The sequence below is a fragment of the Aedes aegypti genome, chromosome 3 (genome assembly GCF_002204515.2).
Source record: "Aedes aegypti strain LVP_AGWG chromosome 3, AaegL5.0 Primary Assembly, whole genome shotgun sequence".
Taxonomy (NCBI): Eukaryota; Metazoa; Arthropoda; class Insecta; order Diptera; family Culicidae; genus Aedes; species Aedes aegypti.
Genome location: NC_035109.1, coordinates 329,448,435 through 329,472,302, shown reverse-complemented (window position 1 = coordinate 329,472,302; position 23,868 = coordinate 329,448,435). Strand labels below are relative to the sequence as shown.

General features: G+C 37.1%; 1 protein-coding gene across 4 annotated transcripts in view; it reads right to left on the bottom strand.

Annotated features, from left to right (window-relative positions):
* Nucleotides 1-23,570, bottom strand: part of LOC5578348 (solute carrier family 26 member 6) — a 39,437-nt gene extending 15,867 nt beyond the window's left edge. For 2 of the 4 annotated variants that reach the window (XM_021855051.1, XM_021855052.1), the window contains exon 1: nucleotides 23,059-23,570. The gene's annotated coding sequence lies outside the window, so the exon portion shown is untranslated. Of the gene's footprint in view, nucleotides 1-15,995; nucleotides 16,522-23,058 lie in introns of those variants that run through there. The other 2 variants (XM_021855049.1, XM_021855050.1) reach the window with 1 other exon arrangement.
* Nucleotides 23,571-23,868: the final 298 nt, after the last annotated feature.

Below are 23,868 nucleotides of genomic sequence, written 5' to 3'. Positions count from 1 at the left end.
GGCAAAGAGTTATTCTGACTTCGTATGTATTTTTCCAAAAACATTTTTTGAATTTTGTATACTAAATTTTTACTTGAAGTTGTGACATTTTTCAAAAAACACACTGAAAATTCATATCTAATTTCCTCAGCATTAGGTCGACCAAAACTTTAAATCAAAATGTCATTAGAATCGTAATCTTATATTCTTTGAGGAGACCCCACGAAATTTTGGCAGAAAAATCTGGAAAGTATTCAAAATCAATGAAACAGTCAGTCAAGTCATCGTGCAAAAGTTTGGGTTCACCCCTCATAATGATGCAAATCGTGCAAAAGTTTGGGTTCACCTGAGCCGCTCACACAACAATTTTGTCAATATCTCCGCCATTTTTCAACCGATTTTAATAGTTTAAAGCTTTTTTGAGCCCAAATAATGGCGCGTACATGATTGGTTTGAGATTTCACAGATTTGAGTAAGTTCAGGTGAACCCAAACTTTTGCACGATACACCATACTGAGGGGTGAACCCAAACTTTTGCACGATGACTTGACTGACTGTTTCATTGATTTTAAATACTTTTCAGATTTTTCCGCCAAAATTTCGTGGGGTCTCCTCAAAGAATATAAGATTACGATTCTAATGACACTTTGATTTAAAATTTTGGTCGACCTAATGCTGAGGAAATTAGATATGAATTTTCAGTGTGTTTTTTGAAAAATGTCACAACTTCAAGTAAAAATTTAGTATACAAAATTCAAAAATTGTTTTTGGAAAAATACATACGAAGTCAGAATAACTCTTTGCCTTTCGAATGCGGCTTGGAGAGTTTCAATTGGATGTGTAATCACAGAGATATGGACAGATCACTTTTCTATGTTTTTGAGGAGGTGAACCCAAACTTTTGCACGGGAGTGTATGCGAAAGGCCTTGAGTGAGCTCCTTACCCATGAATTGAAGCTTGATAGCTACTGGGTCACGTTTTCTAGAAAAGACTCTCTAACTAACTCAGTTTTCTCCGAAGAGAATGCGATACCCAGCTTTACAGCCCAAGTAGACAAATTGTCTATTGTATCTTGTAACGGTCTTTGCAGATCATCCGCCCCTGGTCCTGTTACAGAAATAACGGCATCATCTGCAAGCTGTCTTAGCGATCCATTTTCCACGAGACACCCAAGTAACCATCCCAAGTAACCATAAGCACTAATAATAAGCCCTTAATCAGCATCATAGATGCGTACATGCATTATAATAGCAGCACAAATGCTTACACACCTTATAACAGCACTTCCGCTGCATAGAAACCCTATTACAGCATCATTAATGCTTCCAGGCCTGATGCATACAGGCATTAAATAAGCAGTATATTGGCTTTATATTCGAATACAGGGCATGTTTATTAAATGCCATCCAGTGTTTTGACAGATATACCACGTGCTTTGTGTTTGCATATAGTGGTAAGTGTCAGTGAATCATCGATTTGTTTTCGGCGAGAATTTAATAATAATTCTCGCCGAAAACAAATCGATGATTCACTGACACATCAAGTCGCGGCGATTGAACCATTGATATCATATAGTGGTAAGAGGGAGTCAAACATAAATCTTCTCACTACTACAATTGCAGGTTTTATGACAGGGAAAAGTGATGGTTTAAAGTGGTCACTTTTCTTTCCAATACTATTCATCTTATGTGGCCGTAGGAGCAAAGGAGCAGGACAACAACTCAACAATACGGGTGTCGCAGGTTCGAGACGCAAAATGAGGAATTTCATTATCATAAAACGAGGATAAAAATGTGTCAATTGCAAGTCCTCAAAAGGATGAAAACTACCAAAACGAATATGTCTGATACGGAGAAGTACTATATGTATCATTTTATTACTTGTTTTACATACTATTAGAGGTTTCCGTTTTCATTCATTCATTTATTTACCTCGTGTACCAGTTGCTTAAGGGGCCCAGATAGCCGTAGCGGTAAACGCGCAGCTATTCAGCATGGCCAAGCTGAGGGTCGTGGGTTCGAATCCCACCGGTCGAGGATCTTTTCGGGTTGGAAATTTTCTCGACTTCCCAGGGCATAGAGTATCTTCGTACCTGCCACACGATATACACATGCAAAAATGGTCATTGGCATACTAAGCTCTCAGTTAATAACTGTGGAAGTGCTCATAAGAACACTAAGCTGAGAAGCAGGCTCTGTCCCAGTGGGGACGTAACGCCAGAAAGAAGACCAGTTGCTTGGCCGCATAAGCGAAAGCTCTCTGGCTGCGTACGCGAAAACACAAAATATTCGCCCTAAAAACCTGGCGAAAACAACTGACGTTCCTCTCGTGGTCTTATATCAGCATTAGTGGTGCAGAGAAGCACGGTTATATCTTGGCACTATAATGGCACGCTATTTCGCCTTTTCTGGCATTATAATAGCATTATAATAGCATTATATGCGTATATAACTGACATGCATCAAATGATTACCCTATATGCGCATATAATGCTGTTACCGTGCCGTATTATCGTGATTACTGGTTACTTGGGATAAGCACTAATAATAAGCCCTTAATCAGCATCATAGATGCGTACATGCATTATAATAGCACCACAAATGCTTACACACCTTATAATAGCACTTCCGCTGCATTAAAACCCTATTACAGCATCATTAATACTTCTAAGCCTGATGCATACAGGCATTATATAAGCACTATATTGGCTTTATGTTCGAATATAGGGCATGTTTAATCAAAATGTGGCAATTACAAGTCCTCAAAAGGATGAAAACTACCAAAACGAATATGTCTAATACGGAGAAGTACTATCTGTATCATTTTATTACATTTTTTGCATACTATTAGAGGTTTCCGTTTTCATTCATTCATTTATTTACCTCGTGTACCAGTTGCTTGGCCGCATACGTGAAAGCTCTTTGGCTGCGTACGCGAAAGCACAAAATACTCGCCTTAAAAACCTGGCGAAAACAACTGACGTTTCTCACGTGGTCTTATATCAGCATTAGTGGTGCAGAGAAGCACGGTTATATCTTGGCACTATAATGGCACGCTATTTCGCCTTTTCTGGCATTATAATAGCATTATATGCGTATATAAAACTGACATGCATCAAATGATTACCCTATATGCGCATATAATGCTGTTACCGTGCCGCATTATCGTGCTTACTGGTTACTTGGGCAGTCATAAATGTCTCTGTCATAGAAGTTTTAAAGAAGGGGGCTTAAGCATGAGCCCTGGGGGAGACCCATTGTTACATGAGAGGAGAGCAAGTGAAAATTCAATCATCGTAAACGGTGCATCCATCTCGTCGCGAATGATTCGTTGCGTTGGAACGGAATCCGGGCAGACCTTCTTGGCGAAGTCGCAGATCCACAGAGGAGAGCTTTCGCGATCCTCATTAACCTTTAAGCCTGATTTGCTGCTAACAAGTAATTTCTCGGCCTATCTTGATGCATGGAAAATTTCTGCAAGGAATCGATCAAGAATGCGCTTTTTTCTGATCGCAGTACGCAGTTGAAAAGAAATGTCATTTCAAATGGAGCTCACTGTAGAAAATTTCTTGACCATTTCTTCCGCAGAAATTTTTACTTTTCTTGAGCGGAGCAGCATACTTAGCTTTAAAGTGTTCCGCATTCTTTTCTCAACGGTCCAAAGTGTTCTCATTGACGTTTCGCTTTATAGCCCGTTAACAAAATTACGGCAATATCTGCGTTTTTTCGCCTATACAAGGCTTTTAAATTTTCGCTCGAGTTTGGTAAACCGCTCGTAATTTTCTAGTGAACCGCGTTTGCGAAATTCATTTAACGCGACGGATTTATCGCGATAGACCTCAGTACACTCGTCGTCCCACCACAGAGTGGGTGGCTGGCTTCGTACTGCAGATCCTGGAAAAGAGCGACGCTGAGCTTGCAAAGCACTCTCAATAATTAACTGTTCGCCATCGGAGACCCCCTCGGCGTATTTTTCCCAGTCAATGTGCTTGGTGAGATCATACGCGAGGTTTATCTGACGAATTGGGTTCGAATTATTGGTAACTGAAATTCTGATAGGCAAGTGATCACCACCCTAGGGATCTTGAATTACTTTCCACGTGCAATCCAATGATAGTGAACTCGAACAGATTGAGAGGTCTAACATGCTTGGAGGATCTGGAGGTTGTCTGGAGAAGTGAAGAGGTTATTCCTGTTACTCGATTGGGTTAGTGATTTGAACGTAAAAATTTGTAGGAAAATGGCCCAGGGGTTCCAACATATATTGGTTACCCTATGCGTCCAGACAGCTTGCTGGAAGAATTTCTGTAGAGATTTCTAGAGAAATAAGCAAGAGCTTCTGAACTGTTCATTATCTGAATCGTTCATATTTTGCATGAAAGAATATGAAAATTCTCATCTGAAGCCAATAACTTACTGACTGAAAAATCTCATTATTACTCCACTGTTGTCACTCAGGTTTACAGACAATTGCCAGAGATAAAATCTAAATTCTTCCAATTAATTGAAAGATCTGCGAGAAATTCCTCTAAGTTTATCGCGAAAATCTACCAAAAATCTCAAAAAGAATTGAAGAACCCTTCACCTGAGCTCTTGTGAGACTTTTTTTTTAACGTATCACGTATCTCGGAAGGTATTGCAAAACATTTTGTTGGTAAACTGAAAAAGATTCCACAGCGACTCACCAAGGAATACTTTGAAACATATTCAAAAACGAATCTATCAAAAATGGATAAATATAACGAGTAACATGACATAGTTGTCGCCTGTCGTCGTGTTGCGCACCTCGCCTTTTTTATGCAGTGTTTTGTCGTGAAATTTTCATTGCTCATTGTGGTTTTTCGTTATTGTTTTTGAGGCTATGAGCCGTGATAAGTGAAGCGCTTTTAAACGAACTAAAAGCACACGTCGGAGGTCATACGAAACATTTCGAAATATGATTATGAGCCGCAAAGAGAGAGCGATGATACCTTTACCATTAAATTTTTACCAATTTACCTCTATGCAACATTGATTGTTCTGGTCAATCACGGAGTAGCAACTACGAATTGTACGGTCATCTATGCTCATGCTCATTGAGGTGAAGGATAATCCAAGCCAAACCTACAATGTTTAAATGTACATATCTGAAGAACCAAATATCCATTCAAGTTGTAAATTTGATCGAGTAGTCACTAGTTGGTGGTACCAATAGGGTCCTAAAATGTTTAATGAAATCTTGTTTTCATTTAATATCACGAAAGAGCATGTTACTGCAACTACTTTAGAATTTTTTCCCGCTCAAATAACGGATATATCATATTGAAACTTTAATTCAAAAATTGGATCCATAAATGAACCTTGACATTTGAGATCATGTTTGACGTTCGCTTAGTCGACAAAAATGCCACAGGGGTTCAACTTTTTAACACCGGGGTTGTTCCTTTCTGACATTTCGGAAGGGACATGGAAAACAAAATACACCCAAAATTTGAGTTTAAACCAAGGGGTGTGACAAAATTAAAAAAAAAACTTAAAAAAATGTTTTTTGGACTTAAACCGTCGGAAAACATTAGAAAATTGAGTTTTTGACCTAAACTTAAGCGTTTGGTACCAAAATTGGAACAGGGCTTTAGGACCATATTGATCAAATTTTTAGCGTGATTAGTGGTCTGGATCTTCAGATTTGTGCTTTTGACAATTTGAGGTGTGCCTTCGATTCACCTTCTTCTTAGAACAGCTAACATTCAGTTCGACGCAGTCAATTTAGGACTTATCAAAAGCTTTCCACAAACGATTGCTCTGCCAATGGGTTATCGTGGAGATTACGCAAATTGCTCTCAGATGCCACCCAATGGTATTAGGCTATTATCTGGTCAATCTGATCAATAGGAGCCTACCGAAGTCAAACGTGCGACTTTACAGCTGGGAAATTTCGACAACCAATATATTTGCACAGCACCTGATGAACCGACTAACCAAGCACAGATAGGCCATCTTATTTTGATTTATGATACCCGAAATTGTCGGTTATACAGTACCTAATCTTCCTAGTTGACACGGCACATTGACACAATTTGTGTTGTTATGTGGCAAATATTTGCTAACCAGATGTTTTCACAAACCGGTTAAGCAAACGGGAACCAAAACACCGCCCAATGTGAGAGAACGTCTTGACCTTCACTGGGACACGGAGAACAAAGATTAGTTCAAAGTAATTTATGGAGGTGCTGGACATCGGCTGTCCCAAGGGCTTTCTCTTATCACTAACTACCATGTGCGACGCTTAGCCGAAAGGGTACATAGGAGATAACGGCTTTGGGTGACCACAAACAAATTATGCGTTGTTATCACTTTCAAGTTGCTGACAATCCATATGCCATATAGTTCCGACACAGACAAACAGACGAAACACACACGACAACTTCAAACTATGATTTTAAATATATTAACGTGTAGTGTTTTTTTTTTTTTAAATATCCTTCGTGTTTGACGTTTCTAACTGGCGCCATCAGTAAGCCTTGTTGCACATCATCGTATTTTGTGCTACATGGCCACCAGTGTAACGTCTGTTTGTCTATGGTTTCGATTCGATGTGTCGTGCGTGAGAGTTTAAGCTGCTGAAGCTATAATAGGATGACGTCATAGTACCCAATTGTTCCATTACCAGTCAAATTGTATATCTAACGAGTGGTTAATTACCTAGTCAAGTTATATTGGAAATAGGAATGGTCGCACTTCCAACATTTATGAGAGTTGAAAGTGATTTTACATGCTTCAATCAGAGATATTTTTGGATAAGTAGCTGTTATTATACGAAAGTTCATTATTATGATTGGTGAAGTGTGTGTACGTGTGTATGAAGTTGTGCGATTTTAATTACGCAGTTGTCAATCGTAATGACGTACAGCAATCACACTGTTTAGATGAACAATTTTAGGACTGCTGACAACATGTGGTGTCTAAATTCAATCACCTTATCAGTTGCGAAATGTGGTGCAGTTCATGTATGTTTCTCATTTAATTATAGCGCAAATTGGGGTTCAAGCAAAGAAAAAACGAGTAAAAACATGCTATCAAAATCGTACAAAATTGTTGACATTTTGCTTCGTTTCTGAAAAAGCGTCTCAACTGGGACAGAGCCTGCTTCTCAGCTTAGTGTTCTTATGCGCTCTGCAACAGTTATTAAGTGAGGCTTCAGAAGCCATGATATTGTAAATAACTACATTTTCAATATTACCTTTAATTGCTAGCATGGGTAATCGTTATTATCTTATATGAATCAAAAGGTCACATTAAACATTATTTAGAACATGCTCCAAACTTTCAGAATACAAAATACAGCAATGGTAGCCAGTACTTATTTTAAAATTATAAAACATTTTCCAAAGAAATTCACAAATAAATATTCTAAAATCTTATCAATTTTACCCCGAATTACTATTCCAAAGAGTTCTGCCCCTCTAATTTTTTTGGGAGGGGTTCTAACGCCAATCAGTGTAACAGAGTGTAATCAACAGATCAGAGGTTAAGATGCATAACTAAATGAGAGGCTTTGTTATGATAATAGTTTTGCTTTTTTTTGTTTTGCCCAAAACGGAATCTGATCCACTGCGAGCATTCAAAACAATTCGAACAAATTAGCATTAATTTGTTTTTGTGACTCAATTTTGCCTATCTTTATTTACCAATATTGGCAAAGCACCTAACGATCGTTGGTTAGGTGCACTCGCAAAAGATCGCAACATGCACGGCCTGACGTAACCAATGTGAAACATGACCAGCTGCGTTCCATGTGCTTCCGTTTTATGTGGGCCGCGAAACCTCCCCGAAGCGAACTATGTTTGGGCACTTGCAGAATAAAAAGTGCCCAGTCACGCTGAGTTTGGACTTATCGGCCCAAACAAAACAAAACGTCTACACGGAGAAACATGAAACCACTTTTGGGTGTATGGGTTCCACCAATGAATTCCCCGGTGGATAATGTTGGATTTTTTTTTTCATGTCTGCAAAACGATGTCCACTATGGTGACGAAAGAGCCCTGAGGGGAAAAACTTTGCCCCGCGTATTTTCGTCATCAGCATCGAAGGCCAGACACAAGTGACAACACTGTCTGGAGTCGTCGAACCTGCCCTAGAATTTTGCGCGAGGTGCTCGGCATCTCAGGTTGCACGAATATTGAATGAAAACGAGCTACTCATAATTGCACTTCTCAGTATCGCACTGTTTGTAAAAACGCATCCTGAATACACAATTTTGTTTTGGAAGGATCATATTTCACGAATTGTCAATAATCACCATTGAGGTCACTCGGGTCATCGACTGGCATCCATTGTTTCAAATGAGGTGATTGCGTTCCGGACTAGACCTGTGTGCCGCCGCTGCATTTTTCACAAATATTTACCACTTAAAATTTTACAAAAACTGTTGGCATTGTTGTAGGATAATAAATCTTCGAGCTGTTTAGTGGAATACCTATGAGTAAATGGAAAACCGAATTTAATACCATACCATTTAATTCCACTAGAGTCAAATAGTATAGTACTAAATTCGGTTTTTCATTTACTTATTGTTATAGGATTTCTTACAGGAATTCAATCAGGAATTTGTCAATATTTCTCAAAGAGTTCCTACTTGAATTTCTCCAGAGGTGACAAAACGTCAAAATTCAAAACATCTAATTTCCAAACATCCAACACGACACGAAAAAATAAATCTGGAAAACAAATCTAAATCGCTGTTGTAATTTTACTGTTATCGGCGTTTGGTACTTTCAACCTTTTGGCTTTCGTCGTTATGTCTTTCGACATTTTGTACCTGAAACTTACTAGAAGTGCTTTAGAGATTCCTATCGAACTCTTATGAAACAAACTCTATGTGTTGTTTTAAGGATTCTTCCAGAAACATCCCTTAGTATTTATCTAGGTAATCCGCCAAACATTTCTCCAAACATTGCATATAGAGGTTTATTCAGGAGTTCAGAAATGATTCCAAAGAATTCATGGCAATTTTTCCTAGGATTGCACCGTAAGTTCTTCAAGGAAACTTTCTAGATTATTCACCATGAATTTCTACATAACTTTCATGATTGATTTATCTGCGAGCTTTCCCAGGGATACCTGGAGAACATGATTATAAACTACACGTTCGAATTAAACGGCTACGCAGTCTTCAAGGAAATAAAGTGAGGTTTATTACTTGCCAAACGTTTCGACACGGGGTTGGTGTCTTCTTCAGGGTGGAACTAATCGGTTTTGATCTAGAGTTTTGTCTAACTGTAACTGTCTAGAAAATTAGTTGTTGGTGCATGACTTGTATGCTTTCTCTAAACTTATAACGGACTATCGACAAAATACCATTCTAACTACAAGACAGTTACAGGTAGACAAAACTTAATACCAAAAACGACAACATTAGTTTCCCCCTGAAAAAGATACCAACTTCGTGTCGAAACGTTGGGCCAGCAATGAAGCTCGTTTTATTCCGTTAAGGACTGCATATCTGTTGAATTCGAACGATTTATTTGCAGTTAAAACCCTACAGGACTATTTAATACTCCAGGAGTTGCTCAAATATTTTTTTTCGACAAGTTCCACCAAGTGTACCCAGAAATTTTTTTCAAAGAATCCTGCGATATGTTTTATGAGTTTTTTTCAGTGAATTGTCTGTGAAGCAAAGATATTTCTATGAAAGTTCTTGGACTTTTCTCTAGAAATCCCTTCACAAATTTCCAAGAGGATTTTCAACGGCTTCTAGTATGAAATCTTCAAGAAACTCGTTCAAGTTTTTTTTTTGAACTTTTGGTGATATACCTGCTGGATTTTTACAAAGATCTATCACGATTTCATCCATTAATTTTCTAGTGTTCTTTTAGAAAACATTCAATTGATTATGGTACAGTGGGGATTCGCTGGTTGGAACACGACTGCCTACCATCTAGCGAATCCGACCCGTTAGTTGTAACAACTGACAGCTGGTGAAAATGCTCCAGACTATCGCATCTGGAGAGCAAATCGTCACAAAACGCACATATACATACACATTTGTTCTATACTATGGAGTATATGGAGTATTTGGAGACTTCAATGCGACGGTACTCAGACGTCAAAGTCAGTTTGAAATCTTATCTTGACATTCGAGTGGATTTTTTTTTTCAACCAGCGAACATCCAATCATCGAGTCATTCCATGTAGCGGACCCCCATCGAACGAATCTCCACTGTAGATTAGGACGCGGCTTATTTTTTCAATAGTTCTCAAAACCGAAAATTCGTGTGATCTTATGAATACAAATCACATTCAAAGAGAAACCTCAAAGTTTAAGCTAAAAATATTGAGATTTAAAGGTGGCGCAAGCGTCTTGAAGGTAAATTTTCAAGTTATAAAAAATGACCATTAGTGAAGTCAGCATAACTTCGTTATTTTCTGACTAATTTTAAAGCTTTTAGCACCATTATCTTGAAAATTTAATTTATAAAAACTTTGTAGAACATCAAATTTGTCTAAAAACTAGTCTTATTTAGAAATAGTTTTCTCCACATTTTTCCTCATTTAACTAAAAAAAATCATCTTTGTTCGGCCATGACTTCATTAGTACTCAACCGATTTCAAATCTTTTTACATGTTGTTGAAGCAAATTCAGCTGTTTTCAACTGTTCGTACAACACATTTTTCTGGGTTTGACCTAGCAATTTAACAAAGAATACCCAAAAACATTATTTTTTAATGAAAAAAATCAAATTTATTTGGATAATTTTATATATTTTCTTTCCATCGGAATTTGCGTTTTTTTATATTCTATAAAACTTAAGTTTATAAAGTATCTTGTTTCAATTACGAATTGAATAGTGCACATATTTTTCAGCATGTGCAAACATATTTTTGTTTCAAAATTATTTAAAAAATGCCGGCACTTTTAACTGGCAAAATTTTAAAAAATTTAAAAAAAAAACTGTCATTTTTCGTTAAAAATCCATGTTTTGTGCAGTTTTTTGTTGAATAACTAAGTCAAAACAATTTTTACATGAAACGTGTCGTATGAATTGTTCAAGAAAAATTAAATAAGCTTCAAAATAATGCAAAAATATTTGGAATCAGTTGAGTGTTCATGAAGTTATGGTCAAACAAAGATAAAAAAATAGTAAAATGATGAACAATTTGGAGTAAACTACTCTTAACTAAAACTTATTTTGATTTTAGACAGATTTGGTGTTCATAAAGTTTCTATAAATTTAATTTTAAAGATAATGGTGCTAAAAGTTTCAGAATAGGTTAGAAAATAACGAAGTTATGGTGACATCATTGAATGCCATTTATTATAACTTGAAAATTCACTTTCAATACGCTAGCGCCACCACTAAATCTTAATATTTTTAGCTCAAACTTTGAGGTTTCTCTTTTGTTGTGGTTTGAATTCATAAGAGCACACGAATTTTTGATTTTGAGAACGTTTGAAAAATAAGCTACACCCTACTGTAGATGTACCGGTATTCACCACCCCAGATTATGTACCATTTTACGATGCAAATAGTCATACGCTATTTGAAAGTTCATTGCATCACTTCAAAATGATAAACCACCATTCTGAGGAACTTCCTAATTTGATCAAAAGAGAATAAAACACATTTTTTCATAAAAAATATAGCTTTTTTGCGCCTTTTTTGCCATGGTGTTCCTAAATTCACCACCTCTCATAAGAAACTAATGTTAGCTGTAAATGGCAAACACAGGTGATCCAGTATTGGCTATCCAGTTTCAAATACATAAAAAGATATTTCAGATAAGTTTTCATGTTTTTCCTACTAAATATTTATTGAAAGCTTTCGTTTAACATGTTGACAATGTTCAAAAGTCTTATAAATGATTTGAGAACAATAATATTCCTTAGGATGGCGAATACTGGTACACTTACCCTATTGCTGGAACTTTTCCAGGATTACTCTAAAAACCTGAATTCGTACAGATATTTCTGCAAAAAATTCTCCACACATTAATTTGTGAATCACTAAAAGAATTCTAACAGGTATTAGGGGGAGATCCCCCAGTACCGGACACTTAAGCCACTAAATTCATAATTCGAAAAATATTGGTTTTATGTGCTCGTGCTACCCATTTATGATGAACTAGTGGTCCCGGCAAACTTCGTCTTGCCATCAAGTAGGCTGTTGAAAACCGCTATGAATCGTCTCATATAAAATGACAGTCCCGTTCACTCTCGTTTTTACGACTTTTTTGGTGAATATCCTGGAACTTTCATACACACAAACACGTCGGAACCCTTGACGAACAAAATGGAGAAAGAATCGTTCAAATCCGTTGACCCGTTCATGAGCCATTTCGTGACATACAAACATCATTCCATTTTTATTTATATAGATATTATCATTTTTATAGTGTACAAAAATAAATTTGAAATTATAAATATGGATTTTGACATTGCATTTTGATGATGTATTTTAATACCAAGTTGATCGATCTTGAAAGGTGGCACCCAATACCGGACACAATCTGGAAATGCCTCGAATTCTGTAAATTTGAACATCATTGAATGCTTTTACTTTAGGAATAGTATATAATTGCCAATTCAATGCATTTGCAACATTTACAAGAACAATTTGAGTATTTCATAGTTTGCAAGATGTCCATCAAAAACCTCTTTCTTATATGATGAAAAATAGCACAATTTACGATGTTGTTCTGAATGTTCATTTTTCTTAATTTTATTGCATGTTTGATACCATGATCGACGGAATCCATGAAAAATGAATGTATTTTGAGACACTCGTGCAATAATTACAAAGATATCATATAACAAATCAGGCTGTCCGAAACTGGGGGACAGGAGGTGCTTAAACAAAATTGTAATTTGTCCATATTTAGTCCAATTATGGTACAAAATACATTCATACTATCAAATTAGGATTATGTTCGAATATGCTTGCGTGATCCAAAGTATTTTTTCATATTCAAAATAATTACTAAATAGGCTCAAAATTAAGGCAATACGTCAATTTTTTTGAAATTTTCAATCTTTTGTACTTTTTTAAAAAGGCATGCATATTTCAAGGATGTGTTATTCTACGCAAACATTAGTCTCCCGAATAGCTTCCTTTACTACTAATACACCATCTTGATTGGACCATGATTTCTCAATGTTTCGACTTTGTCCGGTATTGGGTGCTGTCCGGTACTGGGGGATCTCCCCCTATTCCTTACATCTTTCTACACGCAAAAAAAATGAGCGGTAAAAACTACCATTTTAGGGGATTAACTTAAGCGCTCGCACCGGCAATTTTCAGCAGACCAGAAATGCGCTTGATTTTACCATGTCTGTAGTCGGAATCAGATTGTTGTAAATTATTTCTGTCAAATGTACCAGTAATGCGGTGGGGTGTACCGTAAACATAGTAAATTGGTCTGAATTTCCATGGTAGTTTCAAGGATGGGTGTAGTCAGCTAAAATAGTTATTTTTACCACAGAATTTTTTCCCGTGTAGACATTCATCAATAAATCTCGATTACTTTTTCAAATCGACGTAAGAAACTTTCATACAATTTTGAGAAAATTAATTGAGAAGAATCCAAACCTTTGTTTATAATGTATCATCTTTTAACATTTGTCTGCCTTGAACATCGCCTAAATTTTGCATGCAGTCAGCTCATGTTCAGAATTAAGGGATTTTCGTTCACTTTTCCACAAAAAAATGATACATGGTTTCATTCAAACTTACGACGTTTTGTACCAGTGCACTGGTGCACTGCAGTGTATGGCTCTCTCTGCACACTTAAAATGGGTCACAGAATTCTGTAAAATAAAGCACAGAATGTTAACTGTGAAATATGACTTTACAGATTTTTCTGTGAAACATGATGTCATCCAACGCATCTGTGAAAAATTCCCAGGACATTCGGTAAAGACAAAAGTTTCACAAACATCTGTGAGATCTTTACATAAAGTTCAATGTAGATCAAACTTTTCACTGGACGTTGCGACTTTTACCGAACATCTGTAAAATCAATTGTCGGCCATATTGACAACTATAAATGTAGCGAGAATTGATGTTTGTAAAGTAAAGAGAGTGAAATAAAGTGAAACTCAGTTTTTATGTTTCAAACTAGATGATTTTTCTTTGAAATAACATAATAAGATTAGACACTTATTGGTAATTACGTTACTATGTATAATATGAGTTTGTTTATTTCAACAAAACAAAGTGGAGTTAACATAAAGTTTTTGCCGAGCGTTTTAATGGCGAGAATAAAGCTACAATCAGATAGAAATTATTATACATGCTCGCAGGAGAATTGTAAATATAAATTGGATTGAAAAAAATGTCAGTGGGTAAAACCAAACATTTACAGTACATTTGTGAAAAAGCACAGAAACGTTCGGTGAAAGCTGCTGCATCACACAGTTCATCTACAAAAAAAAATGTGAAAAATCACCACATTCTTCGGTGGTTTTGACAAATGGACTTTTTCAAGATTCACAGATCGGTCTGTGAAATAAAAATCACCGAACGGTTCACCAAAATTTGTGCTGTTGAGATTTCTGTGAAATTTTACAGATATCTGTGATTCAATGTGTGCGGATCTCAAAAGATTCCTCGATAAAAATCAATTGAAATTTATCCAGAAGTTCTTTCCGATTGTTTTTTTCCGGGAATCTGTAGGAATTCTTCAAATTATTCTCCCATAAATTACTCTAGAGATTCTCCCTACAGTTTTTTGAACAATCGTGTAATAAAATATAATTCAAAGATTTCTTCAAAAATAAAAATCCTGCAAGAAGAATTCTATTCTTTTATAAACCTAAAAACCCTTCCGGGATTTTTTTCAAATATTTCTTTGCAAATCATTTATTGAAAAAATCCTTTATTAATTACTCCTAATGTTGTTACAGGGATGCATCAAGAAAATAATGCAAGGATTCCTTCAAGAATTCTGCCAGCGGTTTTCCTTGGAATTATAACTAATTATATATAATTTTAATAATTAATTACTGGGGCGTCCAATTTAAAAACGGTCTTCGGCAAAGTTGTAGCTGATTATTGTTTCTCACAGTATCAACGTAGTTCAAATCACCAAGAGCACATGGGCAAACGCTATGACCGATTGAATGAATTGCTTGCTTTTCCCATAGTAATTCCCATATAAACTTTGAAGGGCTTGTGCAGTCTCAGATGTCAGTCGAATGAGCTCAAATTTTGGGAGGGCACTCAGAATTTGATCTAGAATCGAATGAGTGGTGTGGAGCAAAAACGATTTTTTGAACCACTCTACACTAAGTGTACACATTTCTGACATTTTTATGTTTTAATTATTCCACGTCTATGTTCCCCATCGCCGCAAATTGTTAATGGCGTGACGCCTTGGCTAAAACAAAAATGCCCATGCGCCGCCGCTAATTAAAAATATTCCGGCGCACACGTCTATGTTAGAGACCCTCTTAGCCAAACAGTGACGTCCGCGACTATAAAGCAAAGGCATGCTGAAGGTGTCTGGGTTCGATTCCCAGTCGATCCAGGATCTTTTCGTAATGGAAATTTCCTTGTCTTCCTTGGGCATAGAGTATCGTCGTAGTTGCCACACGAATACAAATGCGAAAATGGCAAAGAAAGCTCTCAATTAATAACTGTGGTAGTGCTCATTGAACACTTTGCTAAGAAACAGGCGCTGTCCCAGTGGATACGTAATGCCATGCAGTCCATTCTGGAGCAATCGTGCTTTCCTCACAGCTGACTGGTGGTTTATCCGTATAGCAAACAAAAAAGCACAGTAGGTATGAGTACGATAGGTGCAAATCTAGCAAGCCTACTAAGATAACCTCTCCGACAAAGTGCTGGTTATCAGCTGACACAGTGCCTCCACACACGTACTCAGACGATGCAACCACTCTAGCAACCGAATCGATCGAAGTTCACCATACAACGCCAACGGCTACTGAGTGTCTACCAGCCATTCTCACCACACTCTCTACAACCAAGCAGGGTACTAATCACCATTAGAGGTCACCGAATACCCATATAGACACTTACTTGGACAAACTCCTCTGCTTCCTGAATTGCTCTAGACACTACTGGTCACTGACTGTATTTCTTCAACTGCTCTCGCGGAAACTTGTGCTAGTGCTTCACTACCGAAGGAACCCGGATTAGCCGAAGAATGGCTACACTTTGCCTATCGCTGCCTCGTGTCGCGCATTTTATATGGTAAAAATCGAAATCCCGTTTTGATGAGACAAATCTACTTCTGTCTCAGCTTCAATTTTACCGCGGTGCGCTGGCTATATATTTTTGGCTTCATGTTGAACGGTGCAGCATTCGATTGTTCAAATATGTACCCACCGCGCGCCGCCGTTGGCTGTAGAACTCTGTTCTGGTTGATATCGGGAATCACTGATAAAAAAGCGGAGTTCCCTCCAAAGGGGTGAACGGGGGTAATATGGCGAAAACGCAAACAGTGCGAATCTCGAGCGAGGTGCCCCACGTTGTTTTCTGCGTCGCGACCACCGGTTGGCCGTTGTTTGTTGTGCTACCTCGCGATGAAGACTAAAAGCAGCACATCGACGACCAGCTGTGGAGAACCCAACTATCTATCCAACACGGGAACCCCTCGCTGTCGGCGAGGTTGCGGAGAGTGAGTGCATGACTTGCGAAACTTTTTGTGTGCGCTAGGCGACTTTGTCTTGGAAGTGGAGCTCACTCTCACTTCCTCGTCGTCGGAGGGCCTTCCGCTTCGAAGAAAGAAAAGATGTTGCCTACTGCGAAATTCAGATTCTATAGGGGGAAAGGTAAATATTGGTCGATCGGTGAAGGTTGTCGCGCTGGAAAAAGCCCTCGGTCTCTGGTCTTGATGCCAATTTTAGACATGGTGGAATAATTTGCGCGCGATCGCACATAAGCTGCTGTCGGGATCATCGATTTGGCGGAGCGAAAAGCGGTGCTCCAAATGGGGGAGAAAACAAAATTATTTTCATTTATTTTGTGTCATAATCAATAGTTATATTAAGCGTTCATTCATTACTTTCGTCAGATATAACCAGTGCCGTAGTTGGCCAGATTGGCCCCGGCTTCAGTATTTCTTCGGGAAGGATTATGACTCTTGAAATCATGATTTTTCGTCATGATATCCTCACATATCTAATTTATGAATTCAATGACTTGTAAATCATGATTCATCCGTTTGTTATATTACAATCAGGTATCATATGAGACGTTGCCACTCACTTTACGCCCCCGCAAATTCTCAGCTTAGTGAAAAAAAATAAATAATGTGTGGCGTACTTATCATAATGTTTTTTAATGGTTTCCTTCTTAAATTTAATTTAGATTTTAAATTGATCGAAGCATCCGAAAACCAATAATTTTATTTATTTTTTGACCTCATAGACCCTAAGGCTACAAATGATGGTATTTATGTGCGCTGACACATAAGGGCCCAGATAGCCGTAGCGGTAAACGCGCAGCTATTCAGCAAGACCAAGCTGAGGGTCGTGGGTTCGAATCCCACCGGTCGAGGATCTTTTCGGGTTGGAAATTTTCTCGACTTCCCAGGGCATAGAGTATCTTCGTACCTGCCACACGATATACACATGCAAAAATGGTCATTGGCATAGTAAGCTCTCAGTTAATAACTGTGGAAGTGCTCATAAGAACACTAAGCTGAGAAGCAGGCTCTGTCCCAGTGGGGACGTAACGCCAGAAAGAAGAAGAAGAAGACACATAATTTCAGTATATCATAAAATGAACCCTTCACCACACATGTTCGGATCAAAATTGCAAAAATAAATGTATACCACACATACCGACAATATGAGGATTTTCTTCAGTGTAAGCTTCCATTCTTCCATCCTTACACCTGATACATAGGCAGCCTGCTAACCAACCAGCAAGCCTCTCTGTCTGGGTGCTGGAACTTATTTTTTACCAAGAGAACCAAAACCTTACATATTGTTACATTGCTTAATTTGAGCCACAAATCCGTACCAGATAAAACTAGGAAGTACCTTTTGTTAAAAAAAAACTTTAGGTACATTTTTTTGTTAAATTACATTTAGGGATCGTCCATATACCACGTGGTCATTTATGAGGGAGGGAAGAGTCTGGCAAATGACCACGGTCCATACAAATTTTGAAATATTTGTGTGAACAAATGGACGTATGGAATCCCAAAAAAGAAAACGTAATTAATGGACAGACCCTTAGGTGGATAATGATCTCAAAAAGTGTCTGATTCCACAGCTGCAAACATTTTGAAAATAGCTAAAAAAACGATAGAGATACACTCCCGTGCAAAAGTTTAGGTTCACCCCCTCAAAAACATACAAAAGTGTTCTGTACATATCTCTGTGATTATTCATCCAATTGAAACTCTCTAAGCCGCATTCGAAAGGCAAAGAGGAAAAAAATCAGGCGTAAGGAAAGGAAAAAATACATACGAAGTAAGAATAACTCTTTGTCTTTCGAATTCGGCTTAGAGAGTTTCAGTGGGACGTGTAGTCACAGAGATATAGACTAGACTGGCCCAGCTCAGTATGGGAGAAAAATAAAGTTGTATAATTCTACGGGGCACCCCCCAGAACTATTCCTTAGGGTTAGAGGAAGACTTCCTGAAAATTACAGCTCATTTGGTCGTTCCATGAGCTGGCGCATTTGAATTGAAGTTAATATGGGATGGGAGCTCAAACATATGGGAAACAGTACATCATCTACAGTTTGATTCAGGAAAATTGTTTATCGCGATCTATTGAACCCAGAATATCAAAAACAATACTTGATGCCATAGCGAACAATATTGTAGAAGGTTGTATCATGATTGAAATTGATAAACTTGGTGTTTTGGCAAACTGAAATGGATCAACAGTACAGCTCTGTATTTCTTCAACATAGCATAATGGTTACCACTAGGCGCATCATAGCCACCTATGACGCTGGGCGAGCTGCTGCGCAAGGCTCATGCATATATATGACTGTACAGGAGTTCTGATCTAAGCCTAACTTTCAACAACTGAAAGGGTAATATAAATGAGCTTAAATCCAGATACAATCTTGAGCAATTATGTTGATAAGGGTATCAACTAGTGTATTTGTCATTCTGGGCCCAATTGAACACAATCAATTAGTATACAGAACAAAAACGTGACAAAGGGTCATTTTTAAATATATTTGAAACCAAAATCCTATACAAACTTTGAATTGAATGCGCCAGCTGGTGGCGCAACCAAATGAGTTGAAATTTTGAGAGACCTTTTTTCTTACCCTAAGGCACATATCTAGGGGGTGCCCCGTTGAGTTTTACAACTTTTTTATTTAAGGGCCAGTCTAATATAGACTGAACACTTTGGTATGTTTTTTAGGGGGTGAACCCAAACTTATGCACGGGAGTGTGTGCATTGTCAAAGTAGGACTTTCAACTTTTTCTGGACTCATTTATAGCAAGGGTAAGTTTTCTCTTCCGTGATAGTATAAGAGTCGAACTTTTCGAACCGAAATGTTTTTTTCAACGGGAGCGTAACTAATGATAACAATTTCAGTCACAATTGGGGGATATCTTGGGCGTTAACGGGTTAATGACAAAAATAAACAGATAATTAGATTTTTTTTTTGCAATGTGCCTTAGATAATATTTATATTGGCGCATGGGAGAGGATATGCATTTTCCATTACAAGAAAAAAAAAAACAAAATATATTATTGACACAAGAAAATAATATTCCAGAAGCATACATTTATATATTAATGGACTTGAAATTGAAAAAGTTGATATTTGCAAGAATCTTGATATAAGGTTTGATTCTCACTCACATCAAATATATTCAAAAAGTTTGTGCAAAACGAATAAATAAAAAAACAGACACGGATAACATTTTTAGCCATTAAGCTGCGCGGACTGTAACTTAACACTATACAACGGACAAATTGTATAGTGACACAGCCAAGAAAATTTTCTGACGAAAAGTTTCAACTTTTGAAGCGGGAATCGAATCCACACCCCATGACACGATTTTCTTTGTACAATCACAGGTTATTGGTGGGGTGCTAATCATTCTGGTTAAATAACACTTTATAAAACGACTATTCGTTCATTTATGGAATATGGTAGTTTTACATTCGGTAGTGCTGTACAAACTTATTTTGTCATACTCGAAAAAATACAATTTTGTTGCTTGAGAATTTGTTTAAAACTAATGGATTCCACTAATTCTTGATCAGTTGAAGTTTTGGCAGGTGTTATTTCATTAAAAGTTTGATTCGAAGAATTTGATTGTTAAGTTATGCCTAATTGTTTTTCTAATAATCAATCCAATGAGCAAAGTATTAGACTCTTTTAATAATTGTTCCATTTCATGACATACAAACGCCATTCCATTTTTAATTACATAGAAGATAGAAGATATGGTTCTTCGATTCATGATTTCGGTGGCTTTGGTGTATATATTTTTTTTCAGGTCACTTTTTTAAAATTGCAATCTCGTTGTTCTAATTCCATAGCATAGTTTGAGCCATTAGGGCGGCTTTAAATAAAATCCATTTTAATTTTAAAACTTATCTTGTCATTTTTATTATAAAAAAAACACTGTTGAATCTCAATTCTCAATTCGTCATAAAATTCATATGGATCCCAGCCATTAAAGTATGAGCGGCAATGAACAGACTGATTTTTTTTGGTGTGAGTCAGGACGTAATTTTAAATCGTAGGCTTTTTCCCTAATTTTCGACCTAGCAATAATTTTTGATCCATTCATACGATTTGGCCTGCTTTGTATGAAAATCCGACAATTGGCACAGACTTCTTGTTGGTCGAAAATTAGTACCTTTCCCCTAAAATGTCATCTTCTGAATACTATACATGATTTTCAATTATTTCATTCTAATTGGCAAAATTGTTTGAACTCTAGTGATAGGGTGGGTGATCAAAGTATTTTGGACAGACCGTTACGCGTATATAATTTGGCCATTTACGGCAAAATCAAATGGAAGTAGCCAAGTTTTATACGCGTAACGCTCTGTCCAAAATACATAAAACACCCTAAAGGACGGTTGTGCCATTCAAGTTGTCCCAAAGTGAGTCACGTTCTACGGTTCAATAACTGGTTGATTCAATAATTCGAGGTTGATATTGGTTATTTGCAGCAGCCATTTGAACCGCATCTATATTACAGATTCCAATTTGTGCGACTGTGGGAAATCTTAAGAAGACATTGATCATATAGAATTTCAATGCGACAAATTCATTCTCCAAGAAACAAATTAATAAACAGCACAACCAATTTCGGTCTCTCAGTTCCTGTGTCTGTATGCTACATACACTCCCGTGCATAAGTTTGGGTTCACCCCCCAAAAAACATGCAAAAGTGTTCTGTCCATATCTCTGTGATTACACGTCCAATTGAAACTCTCTAAGTCGTATTCGAAAGGCAAAGAGTTATTCTTACTTCGTATGTATTTCTCCAAAAACATTCTTTGAACTTTATATACTTAACTTTTACTTGAAATTGTGACATTTTTCAAAAAACTCACTGAAAAATCAAATCTAATTTCCTCAGCATTGGGTCAACCAAAATTTTAAATCAAAGTGTTATTAGAATCGTAATCTTATATTCTTTAAAGAGACCCCACGAAATTTTGGCGGAAAAATCTGAAAAGTATTCAAAATCAATGAAACAGTCAGTCAAGTCATCGTGCAAAAGTTTGGGTTCACCCCTCAGTATGGTGTATAGTGCAAAAGTTTGGGTTCACCTGAACTTACTTAAATCTGTGAAATCTCAAACCAATCATGTACGCGCCATTATTTGCGCTCAAAAAAGCTTTAAACTATTAAAATCGGTTGAAAAATGGCAGAGATATCGACAAAAATGATGTGCGTGCGGCTCAGGTGAACCCAAACTTTTGCACGATGACTTAACTGACTGTTTCATTGATTTTGAATACTTTCCAGATTTTTCCGCCAAAATTTCGTGGGGTCTCTTCAAAGAATATAAGATTACGATTCTAATGACACTTTGATTTAAAATTTTGGTCGACCCAATGCTGAGGAAATTAAATATGATTTTTCAGTGTGTTTTTTGAAAAATGTCACAACTTTAAGTAAAAATTTATTATACAAAATTCAAAAAATGTTTTTGGAAAAATACATACGAAGTAAGAATAACTCTTTGCCTTTTGAATGCGGCTTAAAGAGTTTCAATTGAACGTGTAATCACAGAGATATGGACAGAACACTTTTGTATGTTTTTGAGGGGGTGAACCCAAACTTTTGCACGGGAGTGTACTTCGTTCAAAATTTTATCCAGTTTTCAAATTTTATTTAATTTTCTTAATTAATTCTCATATTTTATTTGAAACTGCATTGTTGTTTTATCTTCTTAATTTATTTCCAGATATAATTATGGCTGTGCTTCGTTCCCTGACTAATTTTTTGATTCATCTAATTGATGAATGAATTGATGACCTTTTTCCATGCCTAATTGATGTCCCTTTCAAGATAATAGCTTCATAATGGTTCGTCACCGTGCGAACCTTTAGTTTTATGTGTGTGTTTTTTTTTAAAAAAAGAGGTTTTGTGCATCTCTGAGAAATATTTTAGAAAAAAACTCAAAGGGGTTTTCCTCTTTAAAAATGTTTGATCTAAAAGCAAATAAATAAATAAATTCTACAGCTGCTGTCCAAACAATTCAAATTAAATTCGATAAATGATAAGTTAATATTATAACTAAGACGCAAAATAAAAATCAGCTTCATTTCGTTGAAAACTGCTGATAGTATTTTGTTATTGAATTTAAAAAAAAAATAGGAAAAGTGCTTTGAGTAAACGCGCTCACTCGGTCAGATCTCTACAAAAATGTAACCCAGTATCATTCTATATCGGAATATTCAGAGAAACCAACAGGTTCAAGTAAGAATTGGGCAATTTTCAAAAATGAAAAAGCATTTCGATAAAGCATAAACAAGAAAGTCCATTTATTATATTTGATAAATAAAAATATCTGCCTTTTTTTTAATAATTTTTGTCCATTCGGAAGAAAACCACGTTTTAGGTTCTAACGGTTCGCTCCTGAACAGAACCTCAAACTGTACATATTTATTAGCATGTAGCTTACCAGCCTTTCATGAGCTTCTTTCGCTCAATCGTAACGCATGAAATTCTATCTTCGAATTGCTCCAATAACTGCTATTTCACACAACTCACATTTCGCGTGTATAACACATTTTCTTTCCAACCTGCTGATGGTTTCCCTCTTTCTCACTCTCTCCCACACGAACCGACCGAGCGAGCTTTGTTTGGTAACGCACGAGGAAAACGTCAGCTGCCTCTCCGCCCTCACAGATGATCACCACCCACCCGTCTTTCCCACCCCAAAACCAATCGACAAAACAAACGACGGAAAATCTACGCTTATGCCACTATCTTCCTCGAAGATTCATCACAAAACTGCACTTATCAATGGTCACTTCACGCACTTCCAGCACTTTGCAACAAGCTGGCGATAAGTGTAAGATGGAAGATTCGCTACCATTTTCCAGCTTATCCCGTCGCGACGTAACCGAGCAGAGGAAAACCTCGTGATGACCGCGGCGACAGACAACAACGGCTAGTGAGCAGCACTCGCTCACTGAAAGGAGACTGAATGCTACCACCCATCAACAGCGAAGAGTTTTCCACGACCTTCCCAATGATTTTCACTGTTGCGCGTCGTCTCTTATGGCTTGAGTGCGAAGGTGATGGTTGGTATGAAGCGTTTTCGAACGGAGCTGTTGGTTGAGTACAGAACAGTTTTTATGAGATTTTTTAATGCTTTTAGTTTCGCATTCACTAATTTAGTTTAAAGCACTGCGATAGTATTCAAGCTGGATTGATCATTCTATAATCATCAAATTGCAAAAAAAAACTCAAAAACTTGCTATGTAGT